The 25,360-nt window shown below is 40.4% G+C and overlaps 1 protein-coding gene across 15 annotated transcripts in view; it reads right to left on the reverse strand.

The window, feature by feature from the left end:
- The window catches only part of PARD3 (par-3 family cell polarity regulator), a 442,615-nt gene that overhangs the window by 416,595 nt on the left and 660 nt on the right, over positions 1–25,360 (reverse strand). The window lies entirely within an intron of this gene.

The raw sequence follows: 25,360 nt of genomic DNA on the forward strand, positions 1-25,360 counted from the left end.
ATTTTCTCCAAGTTTTTCAGTGGTTGAAATAGCAATCTACTCAGAGCCTAAGGTAACTACAGATTTCACCGGAAAAAGTCACATCATAAAAGTCTTTTTACAACAGTTGATGTTATACTAAAATATTTTAGTAGCAAGATCTTGAAACTTTTCATGAACCACAGAAAGCCCTGCAGGTAACTATGCAAATAGTGAGACTGCCTCGAAGAAATTAACAGTGAAACTGAATGCAGTTGTTTGACACTTAAGCCCCTGTCAATAAATAAACAAAAGAATAAATCAAGTTACCAAACACCTGAGCACGTATTAATTGAGAGGAAGGCAAAGCATCACAGTTCTAGCCCGGATGGGGAGAGGCCCCATCTTTCAGATGCTGTGTGTGCATTTCAGTGGGACCACACAATGAAACCCCATCTCCCCCCTTTGAGAGGGGCAGTCACACTACCAGGCACTGCTGGGAGATGGGAACACCCGCCTGGAACACAGCAGATTTTTACATCATAGCAGACCTATTTACAGATCCAGCAATGACACATTTTGGTGACATTTGCTGAGTTTGACAAGGAGCAGCATAAATAGTGAAAGAGAGGTTTCTGCAGCTGCATATCCTCTGCACTGTCCCTTCTGTAGTACTTCTTCTGTTTTCAGCTATATAATTTAGGTAACCTAATACCTGTAGTGAAATAAAACATTTTGTCTCTGTCCTTCATGATTTTGTTTTTAAATCCATTTACAAAGCAAGAAGAAGGGAAAATGGAAGCTAAGTCAAAGCAGCAATGCAAAAGCAATGAGATATTCACCTCAGGGAAATTGCTTTCTACCGAAACAAGACACAAGCATCTTTTTGTTGTCGTCAAAGAATGAACTAGAGAACATGCCAATAATTTATAAGGAAGTAGACATGTGCATAAATTATGGGAGGAGGGGAAGATCTACTAGCTTCTGTGCTGCAGAAAGGCAGAAGACAGTGGTAAATAAAAAACAGAAATTTTACTCCAATATTTCTTAAAAGAATTATAAATGGGTAACACACAGCTTAGACTTGGAAAAACCTTTATATATTCCTCCTGGAGCCTGTAGGTGCACAGTATTTGAAGTAAGAGTCTCAGCATTCTGCTGCCCCAGTTTTTCCTTTGTGCAGAAATAGGAATGTGAATATCAAGCATTCTTATTAACTAGAGGAGGGGAAATAAGTGTGCAAGTGCTTAAATATAGAAAAATGTTGCCAGCATGCATTAGGTGTTACTAATGCCCTCACTACCAAAATATGAATCAAGTGAAACAAAGAGGTGCCTGCAGGGAAGGACGGCCTTTTTTAATGGTAGTTTCTGGGTCATTAATTTTTTTGAGTCACCCCCAGAAGTACAAGCATGGTAACCCCTACAAAAGCTCAAGGAGGACTTGAATTGACTGCATGTTGCCTTCAAATACAACTTCATCCTGGTGTATACACTCAGGCAACTTCTGTTGTCCTCCAGCTCTCCCATGATTACAAACAAACTTGCCGTTTTCAAACATTTCCCTTCCTGGTTCCTATCTCTTCCTTCATACACAACACAAATGCTTCTTCAGTCCCACTCCTTGAAGACAGACTGCTCTCCCTTCCCCCAGTCCTCTCCAGTGAATTCTTAAGCAAAAAGAAAAAAATTCTTTCACAACTGTTTTTTTCACTAATTTTGTCCAAAGGCTACAGAAGTTTCTGGTCCACTTCAAAGTGTTGCTGGCAGGGCCATAACTGAACCTTCTTCCCTCTTCAGTACAGGCATTACTGGAAGCATGATTATCCTCGGCCTTATTATTCCTTGCCTCTGGCTACCCTTCTCCATTTGGGAGCTAACCTACTTGCTCATCAGGTTCTTCCCCATTCTTGCCACGGCTGACATTTTCCAAAGCTTCTCCTAGAGCGACCACTTGCTTGCCTCAAAAAGTTCCATTTTGGCTCACATGTATTCTTAGCAGAAGGCTTTTCCCTCCCTTGCCAGCAATGTCCCCACAGCCCTGGGGACAGCCATGCACAAGCTCCCTCCCCACGTCCATCAAGGAGGGAAGCGCTGCTGCTTCTACAAGAGTCAACACCTCAACTTGCAACAGGCTCCAAACACAAGGGACAAGTTAACATGTATCTTGTTTTAGGATCAAAAAACAAGTTTAGGATGACAAATGCACACAGCCTAAAACTGCTACTGATTTCACCATCAGTGATGGTATCCAAAAAAAAGTGAAAAAAAAAAAACCACCTAAAGCTTAGAATCTCTCACACTCCAGCCACCTACTGGTTCTGCAAGTTTACTCCATTTTACAAAGCAATGGCAGTTTCCAAAGCACTATTTAAAACCGTGGCCATAGGGCTGAGAAGGCACAAGATCATTCCAAATAAAGAATGGTAGGAATGAAAAAGACAAAGCTTCTGGTCATTACATGCAATTGTACACTAACCTCCCCAATGAAGTGTGCAATTACTCCTAACAGTTTTTTCAGTTTTCCCCTGTTGTTTTTTCCCAAAAAAATCTTTTAAGTTGGAGTAGAATAAGTAACTCCTGAACGCAATGTAATTTAAAGAGATACAATTGAAAGAGATAATACATTTTTCTTGGAAGAATTCCTTCTTCTGACCAGTGCTGGTATATATTTTTACAATGCTAGACAGCCCTATTTCTTTCATTCAGACACCAACATCTAATGAGCACAGATACTCTAAATAATTCACAGTAAAAATCTATGTTGAACATCCACCATGCAGAACATAAAAGATTTTAGAGCAGTCTAGTTTAAGGCTGGGAGTTGTTAATTTGAATACCTCATTTCAAACCACTATTAACGTCAAGATGTTCAAAGCCCACTTGTATCAGCCTTGGCACAGCAAGACTTTCAAGAACCTCAAATTTGTGCAAATGTCTGAAATGAATACTCTGACAAATTAAAACCTTCAAGGAAGTAAGTAATAAACTTGAAATTTTAGTATTTACCTGGTGTGAACTCTCATGCTAGCAAGGCCTGACCAGGCAAGCTTTGTGCACTGAAAAGGTGCTTGTTTTTTTGTCCTGAACATCCAGTGCACCAAACCAACTGCTTCACAGGTCACTGCAGATGGCAAAGCATCTCCTACCTTTCAACAGAATTTGGCTGAACCAATGAATTCTCTGATACTTCATCACTAACTCACCACATCCTGATTTACTGTTTCACAGGAACTGCTATTCATAATACTTTGTATTTGTTCACACTAGGCAGAGATAAAATGGTGAGAATTCCCACCTGGATTCACAGAAAGAAGACTTCCCAGGTGTGAAGCATGTTTTTAAAGTACAAGAGCTGCTCCAAATTAAAAAACTAATGGTGTCATCACCACATAAGCAGCTCCTCTGGCTTCACAACATGTTAACAATACTATACCTGAATTTCAGCACATGCAAATATAAGCATCAGTGTTCACCAGGAAAGGTTGGGAAAATGCCACATGGAAACTGAGGAAGAACTGGCAAAGCTCACAGGGCTCTGCACTGAGAAGCAGATTTGCTTTACTGGGCACTCTCCTCCCAAGTGTCCAGTGCCCATGAGCACCCACCTTTCATCTGCCAACGCAACAAACACCCAAATAGTGCAGGGAAAAACACAGGGTAAGACCCACATTGGGAAAAAACAGTAATAATAGCAATAATAAAGCAGTGATACACAGCAGGGAATTACTAAGGATTACAGTGAGAAGCAGTGCAGAAACAAAAAGACGGCTCCCTGGTAAAATACCAGTACCCAGTCCTGAGAAAGAAGCTGGATCTTGTGGAAATTTTTCATAACCCTAATTAAAAAAAAAAAAATCTTTCTAAACAGATTTTACAATCACTAGGCTAAGAAACACCAGTTTGAAGAAGGGTTTTTCATTGTTCACATAAAGACATGACTTGCAAAGCAACCAAGAGAAATGTATTTTCATATTCTATATGAATATTCCATATTCCTCTAACTTCAGTACAAAACAGCTCTGGCAGTTAAAACTGTTTCAGCAGAAGAGCTAGGTTTGCAGCCTTGAAACAATTCTCAGTATTTTACTGAGCAATGGCAAGCAATAAATATTAAAACAATAGGGATTACAAAAATCTCAGTTCAAGAACACCAGAAGTGGTACAAAGCTCCTGATGCCTGCCCATCCTGAACTAGAAACATTATCCTTCAAGACTGCAAATGTGCATTTCACCTCTCAGTACATCTGCATCCAACACATTGAGACAAGCTGTTTTGTGTGATAGTGTTAATGCTATGAAATGAACTGGAAAAAGTTTTACTGCCAAATTTACCAACACTAGCAAGCTGTTAATGTCAACTTTACTCCAAAACAGTGCAAGTAACTGCCTGCAAATTTTAGACCTGCTTATCTTTGTAACAGGCTGTCTGTAGATGAGGCTTACCTGACACAGACTATCTCCATAAGAGCATTCCACTACAAATTTCATTTTTTAAATTACATTATAAAAATTGCCAAACAATACAATTTGTTTGCCCCAACACACTATATAACAACTCCCTACTTGCAGGAACAACTGTTTTCTGCTTATACTTTTTAATTAGAGTTACAAAATGTTTACAGTAGAAGGAACCATTGCCCCGATTTCTTTTCAAAGAGCTTCTAGATGTGCTGCAACATGCCTGTGCACCTGATTGACACCACTGTGCGCTACACAGAAGTGGTGATAAAACTCTGGCACTTCTCTTGCACTTTTTCCAAGGCTCCTAATATTTATACCTCACATCTCATCTGTAAGAGTAATGCATGTGTAAAACCTATCTGCTTCCATGTGATCCCCACATAGCTCTCTGCTTTCAAAGTTGTAGATAAGGGAAGGATACTGATCTTGAAATGCAATTATTTGGTTGAAATAACCAATTTTAAATTACGTACTGTAACACGTAAAAAGTGTGAAGTTTTACACAACTTGGAAGCAGTAAGGGGGAAAAATAGATTATAGATATGAACTGGGTCTTATGCTCCTCTTCTTTAAATCTGTGAGTTTGGAAAGTTTATCTGAGCTTGTCTGGAAAAATATAGGTATGATTTTTCTAAACAGTTTGAAGTTGCTGACCTTTAAAACAATTCATTAAATTATTGATGGAATAGGAGTAAATGCATTAAGTGGGCGAAGCTGGAGTGCGCCAATTCCTCCTCCCAAGAACAGATACAAAGAAGCCTTTCTCAACATGACTCAGCTCCACGGAGTTAACTAGTCCCCAGAGAAGAGGGAAGTCTGTTCTTCAGGAATGAGTAAATATCTCATACCAACATTGTCTAGCCCTCACAACATCCTGCGAGGCATCAACATTTCTATCTCGTGTAAAGACAGTGCAACCTACCTATGGCCACACAGTGAGCTAGCAGCTATTTTCAGGGAGGTAGCTGTGGTTTTTCCATGCATATATTTACTTACACACACAGTAGCCACTCATCAAGATCACACCCCAGTGTAAAAGTGGCCTGTGACAAATGGACACATGGAATGACTGGGACCCACCTGAGCCACCTGACCTGGAAATGTGTGTGCCAAAGTGATTGCAGCATGTTGGAGCCAGCTCCTGCACTCTTAAAAACTGAGCTATTTCACATGGCTACTTCAGGACAGGTGATTCACATCTTAAAGACATTTCTTTCTCTGCACTGCCTCTAAACAGAGTTTATGGAGGCTCCAATCTTGTAGATTAACAGGATACATAAACACTGCCCTAAACATCAAACTTATCCAAGGTGAAGGAGATGGAGGCAGCCAAAGTATGAAGATATCAATTTGTAGTATCAATAAGAGCTGCAATTAGAGATTTGTGCATAGTCTCTGTGTAAAACAACAGCATTTAATACAAGAAATTGCGCTACAAAAGTGTCTTAAATAATCCACAAGAAGCTGACAGTTACACAGAACAACCCATGTAAGTATCCCAAACTGGGTTTTAATTCTCAGTACAGAACATGAAACAAAACCAAGGGTAAGGGTTTTGGAGATAGCACCACAGATACCTAGAAGCAACAGCTCTCATACACTCTGACATTAAATTTCATAGTTGCAAACACTCTCTGTGGCTAAACCCTGACAACTACAAGCCTTTTCAATGAAAAATTCAACATCTTTATTCTCCTTGTTCATGCAAATGTGACCTTTGTGTTCTTCCTCACAGACACCTTGGTACACACCCCGACCTCAGCATGAGTATCTGAGTTCAACATATTCTCTCAATGCACACCTGAAGCTTCAACGCAGCCTTGCTGTGCTCAGAGTCCAGGCACACACTCCTTCACGTGAGCAGGGTGGCTGCCTGACTCAGCTGTCATCCCAGCTGATTCACCATTCCATTTATTGCTCCTTCCAACTGCAGAGAGACACCTTTAACCAGCAGTGCGTAGAAAAGACCATGAGATATGACAGTACTTGATTACCATGAATTATATCAAAGCTTGCTCTATTACATTTTTTAGCTTGTGAATGCTAAAAAAGCATCATTTCTCGTGTGAAAAAAGACTGTCAAACAACAAAAAATCATGCTCAGATCTTCTGTTATTTCTTTTGCCCCCAAAAATAGGTATCTGAATCACCAACAGCATTCACCAGTGAATGGACTATTCTCAAAGAGTTTTAACATTTGTAATCCCTAAGCCATAAAGGCAAAGGCACTTCAGAATGCGCATGCATTGCTCAGGAGTACGAACAGGGTTCAGCAGAACTGCAGAAAACAAAACTCTAAAGTTACCGGTTTACATCATTGTGGTTTTCTTTTGCTAGAAAGGAATCCAGCAGATCCTTACACTCATGCAATTTATCAGAAACTGAAGAGCAGCCTCCTCACTTGGGAACCTCATTCCCCAGACCACCAGACAGCTGAAATCTCAACATTTGCCCCTGAGGGGAAGCAAGCTACCTACAGCAAATGATGTCAGCTCACTCCAAAATGAAACTTCATGCTCATCCCAAACGACTACAGTGGAGCAGAGGGGCTTCTGAATGACTGAGTACTTCCATACACCCCCAAACAAAAGAGAAATGCTACCCATGCAGAGGTTCTCTGTCACAGGAAAGCATTTCAGAGGGCTACTCCAAACACATTCTGGAAACGTAGGGGGTTTTTGAGGACAAAACCTAAAATCTTTCTTGATAAAACAGCAACTAAACTCTACTTCAAAACAATCTTCGTGTGTGTGAAAGACAATAAAAGAAATATCAAAATAAATACAAATCCATAACAGTTCCACCTCTAACAAAATTAAGCTAACTTAAGTCACCTCAAAATGTCAGTAACCTCTCAAGATACACACTCAACTCCTTAATTATGGACTCTGTTCCTGTAACTGAAATCCAATGAAATTCAATCCTGTGGTTATCCAGAAGATAAACCATTGCAAGATCAAATGTAGTCTCTTACTTCTTTACCCCTTTTTCTCTTCAGATTTCCATATTAATTATTTTTTAGTTCAAAATATTTATCCAGAACAGGAAGGATCATTGTCATCACAGAGCCTGCCATTATCCATAGATAAAGAAAAATATTATTCATGGGATCTCCAATGCCACTGGAAAAATTCAAAGATAATCTGCTCCTGAAAACCCAAGACCCACCACATCAGCTTCAACATACAAGTCCAAAAAGTCATGTTCTGTATTCAGACAGACCACAGTGCGCATCCTCAACAGCAGGAGAATCACTCAGCTGGGCATTTACCTTTGAATGCACTGGCTTCAGCTTCACTTGAGGTCCTTCAAAGGCCAGCAGAGCCAACCCTGGGAATCTCTGACAGGTGATCAGGAGGGGCACTCATGGCAACTTTGGGAAGGGTAATGACACAGGATAACACAGCAGTTCCCTCTGTCCCTGGATGTCACAATCACCCATGAAGCAATTCCCTCCACAAGTACTACTGCAGAGTGACCCAAGCTAGTGACACCGGTGACACTGACCACATCCAAAGAGCAGGTTTACAGACATGAACTGCCCAACACAAATACACCCTTTTGCCTTCTCTCCTTCCCACCCCCATTCTCTGCTGTAATCCTCAGTGATTCAGTCATAGCAAAGCACCAGCCTTGATCAGAGCTGGGAACTGCACGGGTCACTCCTGGGAACAAGGCCACCGCTGCTCACGGTGGGAGCTGCACTGCACAGGTTTCATTACACCACATGTATCCAACTGCAGGGCTGCTACCTGAAGAAACTGCAAGTCACAAAGTGCTAAATGGGTATCATTAAGATTTTAGCTCCAGAATTTTACAAGTAGCTGTACTGGCAGATCCCTTTGCCTGGACACAGTTCTGCTGATTTCAGGATACTTCAGGTTGTCGTTTCTAACGACAACCTGATCCCATAACACACCACAACAAAATAATCATTACCCTGAGCAGCCTGGTACCATATATGCTCATTCCAAGATTCAAAAATATATTTACTAAGCATGGCATTCTCACAGAGTACAGCAAAAGAAGGGTTGGGACCATTTGCTTTTTCAGATGCTCTACCTTTCAGACTGAATAGGTAAATACAAAATTCCAGACACACAGCAGAATTTTTCTCCACTGATTCATACAGCACAAACTAGAAGATGCTGACAAAGCTTTTATGATTTGTAGATGAGATACAGGGAAAAAATGTGAATAAGCTTTTTAATAAGAACAGAAAAGCAGATAAGGTATTTCAGTGGCCAGCAGAGCTGGGATGACTCCTATTTGTTCTTTTGCACAAATACAGATGAATGTTAGCAACCATGTCCATGCACTGTGCAAGTGAAATAAAAAGGAGGTACCATAAAAAAAGAGATTGAACAGTTTGCCCTGGACTGATAAAGCAGCAAGCAAATATCACAATTGTATGGGAGCGTGCTTGGTTTGTGAAAGCACAGTGCCCACTGCTACAATCAATTCCAGATGGGGGATGGAAAAAACGGTAAAAAAGAGAGGATGGAGAAAAAAATTAGAATATTTTGCTTTCTGCCTGGAAAGATTCAAAAAAGAAGTGTCCTTCAGGGTTTCTGATCCTCAGGACATCCTAGTTCCTCCTAGGAAAGAAGTTCAGTTGACTCAGATCACAGTCATGTTTGAGCAATCTGTAAATCAATGATATACCTGATTCTACAGGCTTTGTACTTCAGTAAAAACTATATAGATATATAGTACAATAGACAATAGAAAATTATCAATTTCCATTTTTAACTAAATTATTTCCTCTATTTCACATTGTTCAGTTCAGGGGTTTTGTTTTGGGTTTTTTTGCTTGTTTTTTTTTTTTGTTTTTTTGTTTTTTTTGTTTTTTTTTGGGTTTTTTTTTTTTTTTTTTTTTTTTTTGGGTTTTTTTTTTTTTTTTTTTTTTTTTTGTTGGGTTTTTTTTGTTTTTTTTTTGTTTGTTTTTTCCTAATATTGATTCTATATCCAGCTTGCTTGGTAATAAGCTCATCCAATGCATTTTCTGTCTGTTGTTGATGAAATGCTGACTATACACCCTCTTAACATTAAGTAAAAGTGTTTACATGAAAAAAGTATCACTAGCTCTTAAATAAATATTTTAAAGTTATTTAATGGTGTACAAATTCAATATAAATGCAACTTGGGATATAACAGAAACAGAAATAGCCTTTTAAGTCATTATCAGAACAATCTTCATTTGGAAACATATCCCACTTACAAAGTACAGGGCAAACAAAGAAAATCAACATCTGAATTTGCAGAGCCCTACCACCATACATCCATTCATCACCACTCACTGCAATTCAATTCCTTCCAATAAAACTCAACTTTTGTTAAAAGTCCTGACTCAGTAGCATTTGCAGGACTCCCATGACAGTATTGCTGGTAGCTTAAAAATCTGTCCATGTGAATCCTCCTCACAGGGGGAGCTCAGGCATATGGAGGAGAGCACAGGAGAGAGTCCGGAGCGAAAGCGCGCTGCTGTGACCATTCCTGCACAGCAGCCACCCCTGCAGCTGTGACCATTCCTGCACAGCAGCCACCCCTTCTGTTTGCTACTGCATGCCTTAAGGAACAACTCATCTAATCAGTTAATCAGCAAGATTAATAGAACAGTACAGAATTCTTTGATTACTGTTCTGGTATAGGGAATAGCCTGAATTTAAAACAGCTAAAAAAAAAGCCCCAAGAAAGCCTAAAAGACAGCTAGTGGGCAGCCTAAAAATAAAATAAAACAAATACAGTACTAGTTTCCAAAGTATTATTATTTCTTTCCATAGCATCACTATATAGCTCAGAAATGCAGGAGGATGAGGAAACCTTCTAAACTAGAATCTTTGACGTACATGCAGCACATTCAAAAAAAGGGGGACACTGCTGTGCAAAAATCATTTGCAAGAATCAGAAACAACACCAGAAGAAAATAGAGGCTAGAATGTAGTAGAACAGAATGAACTTTTCTGAAAAAGCCAGGAACAGAGATACCATTGAACAGGTCAGGAATGGCTGTTTCCAAAGGCATCAAAGGAAGCAAAGCATCAGCACTGTTACCCTCAGGACTGTTAAATCTAAATACAAGCAGCTTTTCTTTTCTCAGGGGCTTTCTACTGGAGAAAGCTGTCTAAAATAAGAGGGATATGTCAAAATAACAAGAAACACAAAATAATTCATGTAAATCGTTAAGAAATTCATTCTACAAGATTTCATGGAAATCTCTCAGGCTCTCCATGCCTAGTAACAGCATGTTTATCAAAGCTGTACAGAGTCACTTGAAAACACAGGTTCTAGAGGAAAAAGATAAAAAACAGTTATAATGTCATCTAAAATCGTTTCATAAATTCCCCCAGCTGCATAGTCCACCAGACACATTTTTGCAGGATGCTGGAGATAACACAATGACTATTACAGCTGTTAATAAAACCTGAAGGCTTCAACAAAAGCAGTATTAATAAATGGCAGTTATGCTGTAGCATGTTTTTAAAATACAAAAGCTAAACCATTTGCTAAATTCAAATCAATCATTCTGAAAGAACTGGTTTAGGGTGGAATTATGATTTGCAAAACCCCAATTTTCAGGGTTTAGTGTTATTATTATTTAATTTGTACTACAACAAGCACTTCCCTGTTTGCTGTCTCTGGCCCTACTGCAGCCCTGCACGTTTCCTTATTCGTAATATAGAGATCCATCCTAATATGACATTATAATTATAATCCAGAGATCCTAATATGATGTTTACACCTAACAAGGGGAAAACATGATTTTTTCAGCACTGTATGCAGAAGGGATTAAAAAGTTTTGGTAGATTGAGTTCCTTTTAAATCAGCATCTGTAGCACAGTAGTCTACAAGCTTAGTTGAGACCAAGGCAATTAACCTCATCAATCTAAAAAAAAAGCATAACCATGAAGACAGCTCTTTCCTACCCACAGCTGAACACTATTAGAGCACTTACAACTACCCAGATTTCTTGGCCATGTCCACCTTTATTCACAACACTTCTGTATTAAGAGTTTTACAGAACTTTAATGAGGAAAAAATTGAAACACTGATTTAAATTCTACTATCATTAATTAATATTCTCCCTTCTCCAATTTTCTCATATTTAAAGCAAATACATCACTGACAGACCTCGTCTGGCTTCAGTGTGTCACTTTAAAAAAATTACTACTCATAAATCCCTTTAGATAGCTATAATGAATTCAAATATAAGCATTTCCTTTATTTACATTCTAAGTTACAAACATTTAAACAACACTGGTATCAACATCCTACACTGTCAAGGACAGATACTATATGAAAGTTTCAACCCAAGTAGAAAAAAATTACTTAAGAAACAGACATTATTAAGTAGTTTAACATGATGGACTCCACACTTTTCTAAAACTAAGAGACTTTCTTTCCAACAGCCAATTACCACAAGCTACTCTTTTTTCAGCTTGGGAAACTTGGTGTGTCTTTTCATACAGTGTCTGAGCTACAGGACAGGAGAAGACTAAGTACAGCAATATTTTACCACATCCTTACTAGGGAGGAAAGACAGTCTTGCAGTGAAGGAGTCAGCAGGTCAGCACTTTATCTCCAGCTTGGTTCAGAACTGTCTGTGTGGTCCTGGATCAGCCAGTGACCTTCTGTGCCTTTTTTCTCGATGCACCCTGTGGGGATAAATCCAAACCTGCCCATCTTATGCTATGGCATTTGCTTGCCAATTTTGTTTTTGAAGGGAAAGGTGGCAAAGCAAAGAAGAAAACTGCCCTGCTAAGAGGAGTGGGGGCTGAAGAGCCATCCCCTTGCGGGGTTTGGGTGCTGCATGCTGTTACTACTGATGGGTGCAGCGCAGCTTTGCTGCAGCACAAGCAACCAGTACAGCAAAGTACATTTCTCTTTCCTAAGGTCAAAGAAAGATGCAGAGAAAACCACAGAAGGACTTAATGCCAGTACTCACTTGCTGCAATTAACATTGTGCTGTTTTGAAATGCGTGTGTTAATGAGGTCCTTGCAGAGAATGAGCCACAGGAATACACAATGTTGCTCCCAGGTGAGCAATCCCATACTCCATCATCTGTGTTTGGAATAAACCTACACTGCTTCCCAGTTAATGCAGGCCTGTCTTGGCAAGCAGTGATAACAAAGGAGCCCACTCCTACTCTGTGCCCCTCTTTCACACCTGAAGACTCAGGGCATTGATACATACATTTCCCTTCTCAAATCACAGCATCAGGAAAGCAAAATTAACCAGATACTTCCTGTATCTTCACCACAAGATTCAGCCAATGTTTCTGAAAGGAACCAAAAGACACTGTAACAGTTCCTTAATCTGAACCACAGCACTTCTAGTCTCTCCTGTTCACTTCTGCATATATCTCTTTCTATAACTAAGGCTCCTGTGCAGCAGGAAACTTGCTAAAATGGAGTAAGTAATAGTTTTCACAAAAAAAGTACTAGTCATTTTTTACTGTATATTACTGAAGCCACATTAAACTTCTTTGAAGATGCTCTGACTTCTGAATTAGAGCTGAGTTAGTGAATCTTTTAACTGTGCAGGGACACAAAATGCCCAGTCTTTTCTAACAACTTGCACAACCTGTATGCATAATCCCACCTCCATGTTAAAAATTAGGCAGTTTGAAGTAGTTCATCCTATAATGAAAGCAAGTTATAAAAACTATTCATCTACTAGTGAGCAATATACCATGGCAGCCCAACCACATGGCAAATAAAAACCTCTGCTTGCCTTCAGTAACAGAGCTGGTGCCTGCAAGGAGACACAGCAAGTGCAACCCAGCACCAGTGAGCCAGGATACAGATGTGGAAATTCAACACCCTGGCAATGACCAGGGCAACAGTGTAAGTCATGAACAAAGGGGAAAGTTTTATTTGTGGAGTTCTACACCAAGCATAATACGTATTAAAATCCATGCTTTAAAAAAAAAAAAAAAAAAAAAAACAAACCACAAAGTGGCAGATTTTATCAGTTCACTTTATCCTTTTGCATATTTACCTTTTTTTTTAAATTACTCTATTATTTTGTTTCTCCCTTGTCCATTTAACAACATTCCCAGACCAGTAGAGCCTATCAAAGTTAAAAGCCTTGTCCTGCTGCTAGTGTATCAGCAACATATGTTAGGAGCACTTAAATTGCAAGGCTGCAATCTGCTTTCTGAAGGAGGCTGGTAGCAGGTGTGACAGTCTGATCAGCAGAATGAACTATATATAAAGATGCAAGCAGTGGGAGGGAGCACTCCACAGCTTTGCTTTTACATATCATACTGTATTTGTAGCCCTACTTATTCAGAAAGAGGGAGAGAGGAGCCACAAAGTTAAAACAGACAGACCTTGGCATCTTTGAGCTCAGCGTTTGATCTCACAGCCCCTCTCTCTCAACAAAGCAGGCTGTCTCTGATTTGTTGTTTATGCTAAGAAATGCACAATTAGCAATTGCAAAGAACCAACCCTCTTATTTATTGCATCTAGGCAGTGTACAAACCCAAAGCCATGTGGTCTTCCTCAAAGGCTGGCTTCCCTGGCAGCCCATCAGGTGAAAGGCAGGCTGCAAAAGGCTGTCGATTATAAACTGAGTTCAGATCTCTGCTTCCTATCTCAGATTCTACCTTACACTGAAGAGTAACACAAAACACAAAGTGAATTATCACACTCCACACTTAAGCTCAGAAGGAGCAGCACACTTTTTGAAAAAGTGACAGGAAAATTCTGAATGATAAACAGCATGTTTCTAAAACACTAATTAATTACAGAAAAACTTTTTTTTTTATTTATTTCAGTATCACACACGACTTTAATCCCCAAGAGTGGACAAGAAAAAAATGTGGACTCATTGTGTCTTAATTCTCTCTATTCACCATGTCTCTGGCATCCACCAGCCTTTGGAAACAAAGTCTTTCAGAAAGTAACAAAACACTGGCTCACTGAATCAGAAGCAGCTTGTGACGGCTGCTAGAGTCAAAGCAGTCTTTACACACTGTCTAATCACAGACATAATACATGGTCTTATAAAGGGAAACACGGACCACCCATAAAATCTGCACTTTCTATGATGCTCAGAGAAGCTGCAGGTGCCCCATTCCTGGAAGTGTTCAAGGCCAGGTTGGATCAGGCTTTGAGTAACCTGGTCTAATGGAAGGTGTCCTTACTATGACAAGGGGATTGGAAGCAGGAGAACTTTAAGGTCCCTTCCAACCCAAACCACTCTAGGAAAACAAGACATACATCTTACAGAATTAGCCATTATGATTTACAGATTGCAAATAGTTTAATAACTTCCACATAAAGCAAAATTTAAAGGCTTTTTTTATTTTGTTCTGAGACCAAGCAAGTGCTGAACTATCAAACTGAGGCAATTTAGAACAAAATAGACCACTTCATACTAATTGGACTCAAGTACAGTGGATAGCTATGGTAAATATTGGGACTATTTTTTTAATTGAGAAGAGTAATATGCATGCATAAGCATTTATAGGTCTACCTTGACAGCATTTTTAGAAAGGGAACAAGTATGTAGATCTATCTGATCACCCTGAACAGCCCACATGACAACACTAGAGCTTTGCTCAAACCCTTCCTCAACCATTTTGCTCCCACAGATCACTGGCCACTGGGAAAATACACCACAAAAAGCAGATTTAGTCCAGTCTGAAATATACAACTGTAAAAAAATATTTCGGAAGTAGATTTAGGATAGAGTTCCCTTTAGGAGATTGTTTAGATTTTTCCAGATGCTAAAAGGTAAACAGCAGTACATTCAAGCTAATTACTTCATATTCAAATATCACAAGAATATTTAACTCAGCACAAATTAGCTTTTTGTACAAGCTAGCTCCCCTTCACTGCTGCTTCCATTCCTCAGCTAGGCAATTCCACCAGCAAAAGAAACTTCATACCTCCACAGAGACACAGTAAGGACCAGGAGCCTTTTCAGCTGAGTATTTCATAAACACCATAAGATACAATACAGGATGTTCATTACCTGTGGCTTCCAATTTAGCAGAGGCTTCAAGCTAACAACAGCTATTTTATGGCAACGCCAAAGCAACAAAAGGGTCATCAGGAATTCACTTCAAACAGCTATACTAATAAAGGAGAGACTTATAAGACACTGATTACAGTAACACTTCACACACATTAACATCATTGTGTTCCTGAGTGATCACTGTGTACAGGGTGAAGAGACTACTCCATTGCCTAACATAACCACAAGTTAAATAGGCTGTTTTACATACAGAGCATAACATTTTCTTTCAGATCAGGTTAGTTAACTCCAGAAAATATAGGTTTTCTCTTTGAATGGAAATTCTTAAACATACAAATATTTTGCATAGAGTTGTAGTCATTTAAAATCACATTCATTGGCCTTTTTACAAAGGCAGCCTATGCTAACACAGTATTCTGAATTTAAAGCTCTACTTTATTTCAGCCAGTCCACTTTTTCTTGGTACTTCTTCATTCAAACTTCAGATTTTCCAGAATTATTACAGATACCATTCATGTTATTTCTCATTTGTAGAAAAACTACAAAGAGCAACTAAAGCTGCTGCTAAAAAAAACTCAATGAGAGCAAAAACCATCAAACTGTCTTTTCAAATCAGTATTCTTAATGACATTTAAAAAATGTTCGATAGATGATTTGGCAACAATGCTCTGAACTTGCACCATGTCCACAAGACAGGACTCAGTTTGACTGATGAGGGTGCAGAAGTCTCTTGTGCTGGGTCTTTTCCTTTCCCCCATCTGCAGGCACCTCGTTCCTGCAATGCCACAAGAGAAAGAGCAGCAATGGCAGCGTTTAGGGGTTAACCCAGGGCACACCCTCACCCTGCTGCAAACCTGACCTGCTGCCTCGCTGAGCCCCTCACACACACACACACCTCACAGGAGCCCTGCACAGCTGGCTACCCCACTCCAGAAAAGCCACAGCCACTGCTGGACTACCTCCCCTCATCTCCGTGCAAAGGCAGCAGCATTTCTTCTCTTACCCAGCACTCATCTCTAGAATAAAAACCAGAAACACCCAGCAGAATAATTGAGGTGTATAGAGAGGACTACACTCCTACTATTGTAATACTCTCCAAATTACTATAATTGCACAATACTTTTTAACTTTTAGCAAAGCCTAACACTTCAGGCTAGCAGTCTTCCAGCAGCCTGCTCCTGCCAGAGATAAATTCAAGGTGAGTAAAATCCCTTCCCTCCTCAGGATGCACACAGTGCTGAGGCCACAGCTCATTCACCAGGAATGGATGGCCACCACAGCCTGGCCACCACAGCCCTGCTGCCTAAATTCTTCTTCTTTTAGTACCTGGTAGCTGGCTGCTTTCCTGGTGCTCACAGCTGCAGACACAGAGTCTACATAAGAAGGCAGAGGGGCAAACTAACAGCACAAACAAAGGCGCACTTAAAACAACACAAATAACATTTGGTCCAACAGGTTCTTGGAGAGGTCGAATTAAATCAAGCTTTGTTATTTCACTTAGCAGCTTATTAAAGAAGCAAAAGGTTCTGAAGCTTTCAATTTATTGGGGTTTTCAACTGTCATTTAAGTTGTTATAGCAACAAAACTTTCAGCTGTGTGGTCTCAGAGACACTCCAGCAGCCCCAGAAGTAATTTTTCCAATATTTACTGAATTCAGCTCCTTCCTGTTCAGGTCCTTAAGAGCTTGGAACAAAGTTGTTCATTATATGCACAAAGATGTGTATTGCTGCAAGGTTCTCACAAGTAAGATATTGCTTCTGACATTTAACAGAGGAGAAAAAAACATTATGTGGCCTTTGCCTAGGGGGAAGATAGAGTAACTCAACAACTTTGAAAGCACATGCAAAAAAGATGGGGTATGGTGAAACTACTTTTCCATTACTAAGTGTGGCTACATTTCTTCAAACAAATGAAAACACCTAAGTGGGTGCACACACAAACATACAGGCACTCCCAAAAATTCTATCTCCATTTAAAATACTTTATACCCACGTAACTTTTTGTTTTTTCTAGTAATACACATCAACACCAGAAACATTTAAAATTGCTATTCTGAGTCTGTAAAGACATGCACACCCAGAGAAAAAAAATCCTATAAATGTTGCCACTTAAAAAGAAAACTGCTAATGATATACCAGCTTGCTCATCCTGCAACAAATTCGTAATTTCACTGCATCAGCAGCAGGTTGAGTATGAGCAAATGTGCAGAGTATGGCCAAAAATGTGACACTGCTTTTCCAAAACAGAGTCTATTTTCCCAGCCAAATCAGGGATACGCTACTTTCAGTAAGCTTATTGCCCAGAAATAAAAGCTTCCTATAATAAATTCCACAGGTTGATTTCAAAAAGAAAGCCTTTGAGTGACATCTGTTGCACCACTGAGGTCAGTTTTTCATCCTCTTGCTAAATGGACCGTTTGCCTCCAGGGCACCAAGTTAACCCATTTCTTCCCATCTTTGGCATTTTCTGTTTGTCTGTACTTCATGTACTGCATTAGTGTCTTGCTTCCATGCAAACTCCCATTTCCCACTCACATGAAAAAAAAGAACAACAGGAGTCATATCTCTCTATCTATCCTTCAAAAACATTTCCTTCCACCAAACTCCAAGGACATCCCATCCTTCTTTCCACCCCCACAGAAGATCATCCTTCTCCCCAGTCATTTCCTTTCTGCCAGCCCTATTTCTGTCACAGAAGTCCTGACAAGCTGGAGGCACAATGATCCAGGAGGCAACACCAGCCAACTTCTCCAGCACCAAAACCTGGTCTCTGGCAGGAACACAGCAGCACCCCAGGGCTCAGCTCCAGGAGATGTTCATCTCTGCTCCTGGGCAGCAAGGATCATTCCCTTGCACAGAAAATCCCTTGGTCTTCACTCCTCCTCTCCTGCACCAGAGACCCCAACCTTGAGATGTAGAGTGTGGGATGCAGTTCAAGAATTTTAGTAGGAAAGTAGGAATGCATTTCTCCTTTTGTTTGCGAGTAAATAGGTGATCAATGTGCATCACTTTGCCACAGGGAACTGAAGTAGAAAATAAGTTACCATCAAGTTACTTTATTAAAAAAAAAAAAAAAAATTCAAGAATTTTAGTAGGAAAGTAGGAATGCATTTCTCCTTTTGTTTGCGAGTAAATAGGTGATCAATGTGCATCACTTTGTCACAGGGAACTGAAGTAGAATATAAGTTACCATCAAGTTACTTTATTTAAAAAAAAGAGAGAGAGAGAGAGAGAGAGAGAGAGAGAGAGAGAACAAAAGTAAATACTGAAACAAAATTGTTATTAAAATTATTCCAAGTTTAACAAATACCTGGGACCAACTTGAGAAAATAACTAAGGACACCCATAGGAAAAAAAAAAAACTTAACACTGCTGAGGTGCTGTAGCAAGTAAAACTAACATGATTCTCTCAAAAAACAAAAAGGCCTTAATATTTGCTGTTAATTTAAAATTATTTTCCCCAATTTAAAACTTGACTCATTTCTCTTTCACTAGCAATATTAGTAATTTTGACAAGTATTATGTATGTCTATGCTGCTGTTTTCTTTCTTACTTTCTTGGTTTTTTAAACAGCCCCACTGGATTATGTAACTTAGCTCAAAGGCAGTTTGGTTTTTGGTGTTTTTTTATCCATTTTCCAGTACCAGACTTGCTGAGCATTACATCAAAATGACCTCAAAGAAACAAAGAAAATATATAATGTATATTAAAAAGGAGGAGAAAAAAAATAAAGCACAGATGCCCTAAAGTATCTTCCAGAATTTTTTAATACTTTTTGCTTCACTTTTTATTTTCTTACTGCTCAGAAAATATTTCTGAGTGAGAACATCTGTGCTATATTCTAGATTGATGTTAGAAGAATTCCACTTTATTTTCAATATACATAAGCACTGGTTCAGCATTGTTGCATGTTTTATCCATTCAATTTATATTTGGATGAAACGGTTTGTTTTCCTTTGAAGAACCAGGAAATTGTTTTAAAGCTACATGAACCATATTCTGTATAACTAAGATCACCAGCATTTCCCCCCCATTTACTCCATCTTATTTTACCAGATTAAATGTGCCACGACCAAAAGATGTCATAGTCTGGTACAACTGAGAAAGTGTTACTTCCAGTGGTGTTTTTGTAACAGAACTAAAACATCTGTGACTGTTATAAGTGAAGTTAAAGTGTAAAAAGCTATGAGAATCAGATGGCTTTCCACTGGTGGAAGGCTATATTGACCAGAAGAAAGGCTGGCAACTCCCTAAACCCCAGACTGCCTCCAGGAACCGTTCCCCAAATCGCTGAGCACTTTCACAGGCTCCTTCCTCCACAGTCCTCCCCTCAGAGCTACAGGAATTGCTCAGCAGCTGAATGGTGCTTTGGCCAAAGGGAAATCCCTCTCCAGCCACTCTTCCACAAACACACACTTCACTTTGATCACTGTTAAGTAACAGTGAAACAGTGAGAAACCACATAATGCCAAACTGAAATCCACGGTGCATCCCGTCCAGCCGGAGGTAGGTGCTGCTCACAGCAGCCAGCCTCAGCAGTACCACACACATCCTGCACTGAAAGCACCTCCAAAGCTGAAGGGCTTAAAGGGTGTCCACTTCTCAAAATCCTCTTTTTAAAAACTACAGAATTCAGTCTTCTTCATTATCTTTGAATAATCCCAAGTGCCTGCTTGCTCAAATCACAGGGGTACAGCCCCAGCGTGGCTTTCAGGCCTTTTTAAGACAAGCCTCCTCCCTTGTTGCATGGATGGCACAGAACAAAGGCAAGAGCTGGCAGAGAGGGCATGGCAGGGCTTGTGCAGCTCCCTGCCTTTGCAAGCCACACGTCCCCTCGGGCACAGCACTGCTGTACAGCAAAGTCCCCATGCAAGGGATCTATCTCTGCAGTCACTGCCATGCTCGCTCCAAAGGTTCATTTCTACCTTCACCCTGCAACTCCTTTTGCCATGTGCAAGAGCCACCTGTATTTACAGATGAGCCAATGACAGCAAACCATTGATCTGGCTGAAAACACAGAGAGAATTGGAGAGAAGAGGTTAATAGAAAGTTTTCCAAAATGAGCAGAGGGAATTTATCACTATAGCCTTGCATTTCCAGCACCAAACCTGGAATCACACAGCAGCTTTCTAAATGTGAAGCAATCATGACCCATTTCAGTACTTATCTTCCTTAAATTAGCATCTCTCTCCACTGCTGCTCCCCAAGCCTCAGCAGAATGATGCTCCTATCAGCTGGGTTTCTCTGCGCTGTTGGGAGCCCAGCGTCAGTGAAGAGGTCAAGAGCCAGCTGGAGAAAACTGCCCAGAGCCCCATGGAATCCTGGCTGACCTCAGGTAAATCGCTGAAATACTACCCAGCCAACATTGAATGCAGAGCCCAGACACATCATCCTGGGGTGTCAGCAAGAACTAAACTGATAGCCAACTGAGCAGCAGGGGTGACAGTGATTTTTTTGGCATTCTGATTCTTTTTTGGGGTTGAGAGGGTTTTTGTGCATTCTGGAAATCACCTGTAAGATTTCTTTCTACTTAAAAAAGGATTGAGATTTGAGGGAGAAAAAAAAAGAGAGAGAGAGAGAGAGAAAACCACACACACAAAAAGAACTTTAAATCTTTTTTATGCTAAATTTAGCCCCTACTGCCCTTGAGTATTGCCAAAGGGGTCACTGAACGGGCATTGTGGCAGATCCATTTAAGCCTGTGGCAAAAACCTAGTGGTCGGGCTCAAGGAGGGAATGTGCCAAGAACAATACAAAGCCCAAGTAAAATCAGCAGATTTTCATACCAACACACCCATGTGCTGGGCTCTACAAACGATGCCCCAGTGACACAGTCATGAGGAACTGTGCAACTGTTTGCTCTACAGAGCATAACTTGCATCAAAGCTGCCGTTGTGTACCTGGCAGAGAACTGGCTGAGAACTGATTTTTAAGCAAAAAGCCCCGTTAGCTGGCACTGGGGAGGATAAAATCAAAAACAGAAAAAACAAGCAAGCTTCACAGACACAATCACTCAGGCTTCAACCTTCCCCCCTCACAACTCCCTGCTGATGAATGTCAGATCTACCAAAGAGATGGAGCTTTAAGCTTTGGGAGGCCTAAGCCCCCAAAGAACAAATTACACGAGAATATGGTCATCTGACACCTGTTACCTTTGCTTTCACTGCCAACTCTCCTGGAGTTCTGATCTCTTATCAGCAACAGCCTCTAACACTATCAAAGAGCAGATTACAATTTCTTTTCACAAATATTAGTGCACTGCAATTTTCAAATTAACAATTGAAGTATTGTTCCATGCAACATCAAAACCCCCACAAAATTTCATCTCCTACAGCATTTGGCATGGGAGAGGGAAAAAGTGTCTCAGGACTTCTATTAAAATCATTGTGATTCAGCAGGAAAACAGTTAACTTACTTATTTTAACTGGAAAATGAGGGTTATATATGACGTCTAAGAACACCACTACAAACTCATGATATGCAGGGCATCAGCCTGAACTATCATGGAGACCCAACAATCCCCCTAGGGGCTCAGCGTGACACAACTCCAGCAAATCTACAATCTCCTATTTCGTATTCTTGCTTACCATGCTCATTTACATCACATGATTTTTCTTTTAATTATATCTATCCATTGCTTATGCATACCTATTTTTACTCGCAAAAAACAAAGAAGATAAAAGTTAAAATGCTTACAATATCCTCCACAAAAACCAAAGCACGAGAGATTATGTTAACCATCAAAAGTCAACAAAAAAAGTCAGAAACATCTCTGGCACATCTAGATCAAACCAAAGTTACAAGATGCACAATTACTTCCTTTCAATAGTTGCTTGAGACATCATTTTTATAATAATTTTCCACCTTTTAACACTGGTTCAATATTTGATAAGCATGTTTCATCTCAACTCACTGTCTGCTTTCTCCCTTTTGGTGCAGGCCATCATCTCTTGCCATCAATGTTAAACCACTCAGATGTGGCTGACCTCCCCTCTTAAATCACCCTTACCTCCTTGCAAGTTCTTAACCATTGAATTAATTTCTAGGACTACACCAACTCCGAATCTGCACAGCCCTTGACCAGCAGGGTCTGGAAAACGCATCTACCATTCCTCAGGCCAGCTGTCCCCTGCCCAAGCTGTACTCCTTTAAGACTCAGGCAGAGACTGTGCCAGAGGCTGCATCACTCCACCCAGCCACACAAAAGTGCACCATTAGCCTGCCCCCAGGAAAACTGGGTTTCATTTAACATGATCGATTTTGCTGACTCCACTTGCCCTGAACAAGGTGGACATTTCAAACATCTCTTATCATTTGCTTGTTCATTTCCCGCAAACACAACCTGCGGAAAGAATGCATCATGTTTCAGACACAAAGCTTCTCTTGGAATAAAAGCAAAAGAACAGAAAAATTTATACACACTACATAGACCAGCCTGTAACACAGCTTGTCATATTAATAACTAATTCCACACACAAAGACAGCATTGACAGCAGTGTTAATCCCTAATAAATTTTTGGAGATTTATGAATCCTGATCAAAGACATAGTACCCAGAACTAATTGCAGTTATCTGCAGTTGTGTTATCTGTATGTTTTGAGCTCCTAAAATTTTACAGAGAGGAGAAATGTACTATTATGTGGATTGTTCTCCATAAGCACTTCTTCAATTCTCGACATGTCTCTTCAACCTAAATAATACCAAGCCAGAACACTGAGGTCAAATTTTGAAGTTATTCACTCCTGGCACTCTGCAAGCATGGTTTTGGGCTGCCTCACTACGACTGCACAGGGACTTCATAAGTGCACTGTGCAGATCACTTACTGCTAATCACAACTGGGAAACCGTGACAAAGCGGGGGGAAATCTGGGAAGGGCTGACAACTCAGTTCTCAAGGAACTCTCCTGAAAGAATTGCTGCATATAGTAGACACACACATTCTTGCAGGATGAGAAATGCTGCTTTTCCTGCAAGTATGAAAACCATAAACTTCATTCAAATATTTTGAATTATCTTCCACCAGATATGCTTCTTTCCATATGAGCATAGTGGTGGTGAAGTAGATTTCAATGTCAGCTTGATACCAGCTGCCAGACTAAGTTTATATGGGCACATATACTTTGATCTCTCAGTCAGAAATTACTTTGTCCCCTTTCTTGTCTCCTTATGAACTGAAGATTTGCTCATCTGCTACACTAGCTCAGAAAGGAACCATCTAACTGCTACAAAAATACAGTCATCTGTGGAATTCCAGCATCCAAACCATACAATTATGTTACCCTACTGCAAGCACAGCAAACAGCACTATACACCTACTTACAAAACTTACTTACTGTAAGATCTGGTTCCCTCCCACCTAAACATCACCACAGAAAATCTTCAGCAAATTTAAGTTAGAAGTAAGGTTTGACAGTGACCATATAAAACACTCAGAGAAAGACCATGGACACTGCCACTGTTTTCAACCACAGAATTTCCATCTAATAGAAACAATCTCAGTAATTGCAGCTACCTCAAGTCCATTTAGCAAGTGGCATTTAGCATAACCACCATATAAATACTAATAAATAAAACCACCATGTCATTTTAACCCAGGATGTAGAGCTTTTGATACCAGGGACCAGTCAAAGTCTGGCTGCCCCTCTGCAAACCGTCTCTTTAATAACTACATGGCCATATTCAGAGTTACTTTTTTTCCCACCTCCACAGGTGGGCCACTTTTGTTCTGAAATGAAATTTGCAATGATGTAACCTTTTCCTGGTGACTGTCGTGTGTCTTCCCTGTGCTTACAACTTCAATCCCTCCCAGGTTTAACATTATGTTGCAGAATGCAACTGCCACCCCTTAATGCAACTAAATACTTGGAAGCCAGGATGCAGCCCATTGCCACAGGAGTTACACGAGCCAGTTTTGGAACAAACCACAGCAAAATAATTATTTTATTAATGCCGTAACACTGATGAACAAATGCTGCAAACACTTCTCATGTGAATGGCCCAATGAAACATTCAGTGTTCCACAAGCAGTCTCACTTTACTGTTCACTGCTTCACCTTAACCAGAGAGGTACTTTCAGCCCCAGTCTCCTATATACAAGTAGATTGCCATATGCATTAACTATTGTATATGAATGACAGCTGGTATGCAGCCACAGCCATATCCTAGAAAACCATTTTTTCTCTTTTTCCAGAGAGAATCAGAATATCCTTGCTGTCTTCAAAACTATGTTCTTCAGCAATCAGGTGGGGAGGTGATAGGAAACTCTGTTACTTTTCTCCTTCCAGCATTTGGAATTCTCTATGAAAAAAACTGATTTTAAAAATTTTCTCGGGAATCACTTCAAACCCATCAATGAACCATTCAGAATATTCCTTCCACTGCATGTTTCAGGACAACCTGGCAGACTGCATTTGCCAAAATAAAACTTCCAGGATCAGAAGTGCAAAATGTCTCAGAAGGGATAAGGGGGAGAAGCACACTAAAACTTCTTGGATCGATAAGGCAGAGGAAAGGGGAAGGGCACTGCTGAAGGTCTCAGCCAACAATGGTCATACTGCCCAAAAAAACCAGCTGATTAAAAAGAAGTTTGCAGCAACAAGAAAGTAGGGGGGAAAGGGAGGAGGGGAGGAAAGAGAGAAAGAAAAATTAAAAAAAAAAAAAAAAGGGGAACGGGGGGAAGGGGGGGAAAGGGAGGAGGAGAGGAAAGAGAGAAAGAAAAAATAAAAAAAAAAAAGGGGGGAAGGGAAGAAACTCAAAGCCCAACAAGTTGTCCATGGAGGGAAAGCCAAGTCTGCAACTGCCTGCACACGCACAGCCAGGGATTTCAACATGGGGCTGCGGGAGGCCGGCGCGGGCGGCTGCCGGGCTCCTCCGCGGGCCGGGCCGGCGCCCCCCGCACCCCGGGACACCGCGGACCGTCCCGCAGGCGCGCAGCCTCCCCCGCGGCGAAATCC

Source organism: Onychostruthus taczanowskii, unplaced genomic scaffold, assembly GCF_017590055.1.
Source record: "Onychostruthus taczanowskii isolate IOZ18803 unplaced genomic scaffold, ASM1759005v1 scaffold3, whole genome shotgun sequence".
Classification (NCBI taxonomy): domain Eukaryota; kingdom Metazoa; phylum Chordata; class Aves; order Passeriformes; family Passeridae; genus Onychostruthus; species Onychostruthus taczanowskii.